We start from the raw sequence: 8,240 nt of genomic DNA on the forward strand, positions 1-8,240 counted from the left end.
TTCCATCCATCCATCCATCCATCCATCCATCTTCATCCGCTTTATCCGAGGCCGGGTCGCAGGGGCAGCAGCCTAAGCAAAAAGGATGGATGGATGGATGGATGGATGGACTTTGGCAACAGTAGGATGGGAAAACTGATGCTGAATCATCCTGGTAAGGAAATTCCAGAAAGTTGTATTTTCAGTGGGAGAAAATGCAACGTCCAGGTGAACTGACTCAACTTTCTGGGATAATCCAAACTGTTAGAAAATTACCTTGGTAATTTTATGTTGCTCTTACACATTGATTTTGTCAAGATTTGAATATTGTTGTCTGAACTCTCTTTCAGAGACGTCCAGGATCTCGGCGTGAACCTGCTGGGACACCAGAGGAAGATCGTCAGTGCAGCCCAGCAGCTCAGGGCTCACCTGACACAGGGGCAGGTGGAGGTCTGAAACCTACCAGCAATACACCCTGTGCTGTGGATTTATGGGCTTCACATTCCTTTGCTTGTTGCGTCCAGTTTCGGCAACATTTTATTTGGATGGTGCACATTTTAACCGTAACAAAAAAGAGAGCGAGATAATCAGCTAACAGTGCCACTCTGTCTATTCTGATATACCTGACACTGCAACCAGAAGCAGTGAGAAAAGACTTTCTCAGCCAGTCATTCAAGACGACTAACAGAAGAGAGATACACTACAGGAGCTGCGGCCCAACTCAAAGTGAGGCTAGAAAGTTGCTGACAAGGAGGACTTTAAAGATTCCTCTATGTTTTTCCACTAGATTTCACTTTATTGTTGTCTGCCTTCTCCTCTCCTCCCCCCTCTGCAGTCCAATCTCTCCCTTCCTCCTCCTCTACTCACCTTGCCTGAAATGCTTCTGTTTCCTCTGTGCTCAATAAAACCACAAAAGTATTTTTTGTTAAAGTATCTAGGGAGATCTCTCCTCACAAAGAATTGCGTGAAGACAATCAAAGCCTTTTTCTATTTTTTTTTTTGAGTTATTTGTAAAGTTGTATCACTTCCTCTCCACTTTAAATGCCAAATGCTAAACAAACAGTGTTACCTAGCAGCTAATGAATCACCTAATGAGGTGTTACCGTTAGCTGTCAGAAAAATGTATAGGTTGTTCAGTGTTACAGCAAATACTATGAACCACCAGTCCAAAGTCGGTACTGCAGATCCTTAAAGTTATATAGCAATCACTGCCATAATATTGGGAAAATCAAACCTAAGCACGAAAAGGCTTTTAATAAATGTAAGCCATGTTTTGTTTTGTTTTTTTTAATCCGCCTTTAGAAGACATATCCAAGGTCTGAGAGCTGCCCTGTTTGTGCAACTCACTGTAGAGCCTCTCAGTGACAGCAGAGCTCACTTACTCTAAAACACTTAACAAACTTCACCTCAGCTGCAAACACGAGCTTCTGCCTGCGCTGGACACAGAAGCTAACAGCACCCACCTTTACAGTATGTCTGCATTTCACACTTCACCTCTTTTGTTTGATTGCTAGAGTAACGACACTGAGTCATTGGAGCATTGTGAATGTGTGAAATGAGCAAGATGGACAAAATCTGATCTGATTTACACTTGAAGGAAGGAAGCAAAATGCTTTGTAGGTAGCTGCCCGTATGTCTGTGTGCTGTATATGAAACTCTGTTATTGCGTACATGCTGTACATGATGTGTGTGAGTGAGTGTGTCTGTGTGTGCATGTGTGTGTGCGCGCGCGTGTGAGACAAGTGTGTCAGGCTACACACATTTATAGGTGTTTACTTGTATGAATGTTCACCACTGTTCCGTAATTGTGCAAATTTGTAAAATAAATATGATTTTATTTAAAGAAGGAGTCTCCTGCATTTTCTTTCTCATCCGTTCTGCTCTTATATAAAAATAATAATTATCTGGAAACAGTTGTGATATTAAATATGACTTGCAAAAAGAAAATAATGAATATAGTCATTTTCAGGAGGCAAATGAATGCTTCAGTTCAGAAGACGCAAGCATGACACCACCCACACATGCAAACACCACAAAGCATATGTTTTGAATCCTGAGACTAAACCATTGTTAATATACACTTTGGCAAGTCGTAAGTTTACATATGCTCATCATGGGCATTAATGTGTGTGAATGTGTGTGTGAATGGGTGGATGACAGGTTGTGTAAAGCGCTTTGGGGTCCTTAGGGACTAGAAAAGCGCTATACAAATACAGGCCATTTACCATTTAATGTCATGTAATTTAGTCATCGTGATCTTTAATAAACCCTGGGTCAAAAGGATACATATAGGTTCAAATATATACATACATTTACTTAAATCTAATACTCATTGGAAGATCCGAGGAACTCTGTGAAGATCTAAGGAGAGCTGTGAAAGTTTAGAGTTATTTCTAAACAACCGCAGATTACAAGATCGTCAAAAACAACCTATACGTTAGTACAAATTATTCAGCTGTGTCAACAATTTGCCAAGGTCTGGAAGGAGACATAAAGTGTCACCCTCAGATGAAAGGAAATTAGTTGGTATGCTCAGGATTAACCCACGAGCCACCGAGCCTCAAGCATGCCATGAACCAGGGATAGCTGGAACACCGGTGTCACAGTGGACAGCGATGCCGTGAACTCAGAGGGTGCCGACTAAGAAAGAAACCTGTTTCTAAAATCAGCACCTTAAAAATTGACTGAAACTTGCAGCTGGACAAAGGTTTTATGGTCAGACAAGACAAAGATTGAGCTGGCCGCAATGACAAGAGCCATGTTTGGAGAAGAAACAGTGAAGCATCGTGCTCTGGGACTGTTTTGCTTAACAATAGTAATTCTTGTTTAATTTTGACTGATGTGAATTTGACATGATGGCAGTAATAAAGAATGAGCAACACAAATTGCCCATATAACCAAGAAGAAAGAATATATGATAGATTTTTCTTGTTTAACATCATGTTTGGTGCAAAAGATGTGAGATAGAGGAAGAAAATCAGGTTGCAGCCACGGGGAAGGATAATGAAAGAAAGGTGCAAATTACTCATGAGTTCATGGATTGGCACCTTTAAGTTTTTCTTAGATATGTTACATTATGACATTTATTTTCAAACTTTACTTTTTCAAATATAAAACTAATACTGTATTATACATTATGGTTGTGGTAGCTTTATTTACCTTCTCAAAGGAGCCAAACAGTACATACAGCATGACAGCAGTCTGCATGGTTTTTGACCAAGAATAGTTTATAGAAACAAGTTATCTATCTGTCATGGTCAAACAATAGTGTCGGAAGATTGTGTAACAAAAGATAAACACAAGTGGCATGTCACGGTCATGGACAAAGCAACAGAATGACTAACATGGTCACAGATTTACATATTTATGGTCACATTTCGCTTGAAAAAATATGTAAACATTTCCCCTGGTTTGAACAAGGCTCACCTTGTTCCGCTAATATCACCTTCACAGTGTCCAAAAGTGAACTTCTCGAACTCCTCGCACTTCACGTTCCACACATCAGCAGGTTTGTGTGAAATCAGAGTTAGAGATCTGCTGGGATCAGCAGTAATCCAAGAACAGAAACAGGTCTCCCACATGTCCCAGTGGTGCTGATATCAGAGCAGATCTGGACTGATATAAAGACTACACAAACCTCCATGTCATGGCTGCCAGAGTAATCTGGCTGGCGCCTTGCTGTATTTTACTGTATATATATTTTTCATACTGCAGAGCATTGCATCCCAATGTCAAACTGCGGGATAATTATAACAATATTTACACCAACAAAACTTTACTTTAGGAATTATCATCCACAGACAGCTTTAAGATCTTTTCAACTTCATGCATTTTCTATTCTTTTACATTGCAGAGTAAAATTACACATCTATGTGGTAACTATTAACAGCTGTTATTTTTGCAGACTAGGATTTTACGTTAAAAATTTTACAATGGTACAAAATTAAGTCTTTACTGAAACTGTTCTTAAATTAAAGCACAAAAGCAACATCAGCGAAAGATACACAACAAAACCATTTACAGACCTTCCAATGAATTCAGATTTTTTTTTCCCTTTTCAATTGCAAATAATTTGAACTATTGACTTTAGGATCTATCACCCTAATGAAACTGCTGTTCTTAGAGTTTCTCGTGGCATTTTAGTGAAGACAGATGCAGATGAAAACGTTGTTCAGCTACATTTGACACAATTCATCATGGTATTTTGATTGACAGGTTAGCAACATGGCTGGGCATCTCTGGATCAGACTTAAAATGTTTTTAATTCTTATTTCCAGACAGAACTTACTCAGTTGCTGCTGACAGCTTGGCGTCCTCATTTGCAACTTTGTGCTATGGTGTGTCCCAAGGTTCTGTTTTGGGACCTGTTCTGTTTGCGCTGTATTTGCTATCTCCAAAAAGTTGATTCTGTTCATCTGGACGTAGCGTTTTGTGGGAGAAACGTTTCATCACTCATCCAAGTGACTTCTTCAGTCTCAGCTGACAGCAGGTTTCCCCAAATCTTATAAACAGTACATTTGGATAATGACTGAAACCAGCCCACTGAGGAACAATGGGCTGGGAGGTCAGTTCCTTAATCTTAATTATGCAAATTCTCATGACCACTGATCAAAACCCACTGATCAATGGCCATGAGTACCATTCACAGAGAGTTGGGGAATGGCTGCAATCACAGCATTGTAAGATGGTGACAGATGTACCCTTAGGCCCCCTCCTCGACTCAGAGATGGTCTTTCCCTTTTCAAGTAAATGGTCTCCTTGACTCCGCACTCAAACCAGCGTTCCTCCCTGTCCAGGATGTGTACATCCTCATCATTGAAAGAGTGTCCACTGGCCTGTTGGTGTAAATAGACTGCAGAGTCCTGGCCTGACGAGGTAGCTCCTCTGTGTTGTGCCATCCGCTTTGCCAGAGGTTGTTTGGTTTCCCCGATGTATAAATCCTGGCAATCCTTCTGGCACTTAACAGCGTACACTATGTTGCTCTGTTTGTGTCGGGGGACCCGATCCTTGGGGTGGACCAATTTTTGGCGCAGCGTGTTTTGGGGTTTAAAAGCCACAGAGACCCGGTGTTTAGAAAAAAAGGGATCACATGGATCACATGGGATCACTACAGGCTTTCGCTTGGGCAGCGGTTGTAACCTGCAGTCAGCTGAGACTGAAGAAGTCACTTGGATGAGTGACGAAACGTTTCTCCCACAAAATGCTACGTCCAGATGAACAGAATCAACTTTTTGGAGATTTACTTTCCTGGGTGATTGAGAATGCATCAATATGTATTTGCTATCACTTCAACACCTTTGAATGTGTCTCATATCATTGTTATGCAGATGATATCCAACTGTACATTTCTTTTACTCCAAAGAATGTTGTAAAATTATCCATCCTTTAAGACTGTATTGATGCCATACAGAACTGGATGGCTGCTAATTATTTTCAGTTAACACAGAGAAAAGTTTTTGTTTGTGCTACTGACAGCTTTGTTTGCACTCTGATTATTAGTCTTGGGTCTTCATCATTGTTTCAATCAAATGTCAAAAATGTAGGTGTCAGATTTGATCAGGCTCTTAGTTTTAATACACATATCAATAGCCTTGTTTGATCCTGCATTTTATCTGTGAAATGCTGCCCGCCTCAGTCGAACGGTGTCCAAGTCAGAATTAGAAATGATAATTCATGCTTTTGTTTCCTCAAAGTTGTAATTCACTGTACGTTGGCCTCAGGAAGTCCTTTTTGGATCACTTACAAATCACTCACTGCAAAGTGCAGCTACTTATTAGGCTCGCTAGTGATCTCACTTGACACCTATTTTGCTGTCTTTGCATTATGTATCTTTGTGATTATTTCCAGAGCTATGCATGGTTGAATGCCTACTTACTTAGTGAACTGCAGTCATATAAAACATGCAGGTCATTGAGATCTTTGGACCAAAACCTGTTGGTGGTTCATCTTTTTGGACTGAACATTAAAAGAGACTGTCTGTTTGAGGTTGTGGCTTCTTAACTATGGTATGCACCACCACTACAGTTCAGATTTCGTTTCTGTGGGCTGCAATGAAACGGTTAAAAAGTAGCTCAAGACTTACTTGTATAGGCTTGCTTTTAAATTATGAATATTATTGTTGTGTTTTAATGTCTATATTTTTATTTGATTATTGTTGTGAATAACTTTGTGATCCTTGTCTACAATGGTTCTACATAAATACATTTTACTTATTTACTTGGTGCTATGTTAAATTTAACTCATATAAACTATCTTCCACTGATATTAAGTTAAACACAAAGGCTCAAATAAACACTGTGCATGTCAGACTGTTGATGAAGATGAAGAATATTAAAAAGGTGCAATTGGTTTAAGATTTAAATAAAAATATGCTTTAATTTCAATTCTGATCACATAAAGACAGACAACCCGCTTTAATCTAAAACGTTAATTTTAATTACCCTCTCTAAAAACTTTAAGGAAACAGTAATTCACAAATTTTGAAAATAGCATTATTTTTGTAACAGACCTTTTTTTTTTCATTTACAACGACATTGCACTCATGTAGGCTGAACAGTTGTTAAAAATTATGTTTTGTATATTTGATTTCATTTGCAGTATAACCTTGCAAATGAAATTAAAATATTTTCTGCAAAGTCGTGAGTGAACATTTACTTCGTCCTACTGAATTATTATCGTAACCATCTGAAGCCTGAACCATGAAATAACTGCCTTTTTATGTGTTTATTGAAGCTTGTGACAATTTTGTTTAAACAAGAAATTAAATATTAATTCACATATATGAGTTTTAATATTTTTTGCTCACACTTTATGTGTTAACTTTACACATCTGGTTTTTAAGGGGTAAAAAAAATCGCATTGACGTCTCAAAACGTGTGTATAAAATATGACACATTTGGCATTACGGGGTCAAAGAAAGATTCAAAATATTTTTTAACACTGAAAAATCTGATGATGAACTAAAGAGTAATATGAGAATGACTCATGTGACCTGGAATTTTCCAGATGGCAGAGGGTGATGGTTTTACATAATCCAATTTAATCATGATTTAAAATACATATTATAATACATCTTACTTGCAATATCATTTAATGCTGTCTATTAGGAATAATTAAAGTTTGGATATTAAGAAGCATGTGGGGGGAAGTTTTTTTTTATTTTATTTCATTCTTATAGTTTTTCAAAGAGTTTTTCAAATTACTTTGATTAATGGCCCATGTGTGGAAAGTTGTAGGTTCAAATCTCTGGCCAGTCAGGGGACTTTTGTAGAGTCACTCTAGAGACGTCCTGTCTGTGACTCTGTGGGTGTCCCTGTGTCCAAAGACATGCATGTCAGGTTATCAGTGAGATTGTTGGCTGACCTGTCTAGGGTGTACCCTGCCACTAGCCTCTAACTCACCTGTGACCCTAAGAGACGGAGTGTGTTTATCCTGCAGGCCGCAGAGGTGTACATTTGTTGTAATATCTCACAAGTGCTTCCTCTACAATTCACTTTGTTAATCATGTTGTTCTTTATGTTGTATCATTTTCTATTTTAATGCTTTGATTAATGCTTTTTAAAAATAAAAATGTTTTGGGGTATGCAAAGTTAAATATGTTGGAAGGGTCAAAAAAGGTTTTGCGCTGGTCTATTTTTCTTTTTATCATTCTAGGATATTTCTTTTTTTTTTTTAAAGATATTCAGGATTATGTAATCCTTACACATTTATAGACTCACAGCTATAAGGAATCAGTCTCAGTTAATTTCTTCCTCTTGATCCTTGTTGTCCTGACAGATTTGACCAAGTTCACAAAAACTACAAAAGATATTTCCTGAAGATTTCTTTCATTTTAATTGCATTTCTATCACTAAACAGTTTGTGGGATTTTACGGCTAGTTTAACTTTCGTTTTGGTTTGGCTCTTAAATAACGGTCATCAAGTACTATTAAGTCACTCTGGACTCAGGAGTCAGCTGTCATAAGATTTCTGTAATAATTGTTTTCTGTGGTGTCTCACCTCAAATTAACTCAGTGTTGTTACACATGTCCAGAAACAGTGAACACCAAAGCCACAAAATCATGTTTTTTTTTACAGTGTTATTGTTTTCTTATAAAGACCTTAGCAGTTTTGAAACTACTGGTCTTTATGACACTGCTTAAAGATGGTGCTCTCTGTCTGGTAAACAGCTATTATCTCCACAATACTAAATGATGGCCACATCGGCAGCCATTATCAGGGCCTCCTATAGTCTTCCTAAACCCTGTTTATCCAGTGGTTAA

The sequence above is a fragment of the Astatotilapia calliptera genome, chromosome 11 (assembly GCF_900246225.1).
Source record: "Astatotilapia calliptera chromosome 11, fAstCal1.2, whole genome shotgun sequence".
NCBI classification, from domain to species: domain Eukaryota; kingdom Metazoa; phylum Chordata; class Actinopteri; order Cichliformes; family Cichlidae; genus Astatotilapia; species Astatotilapia calliptera.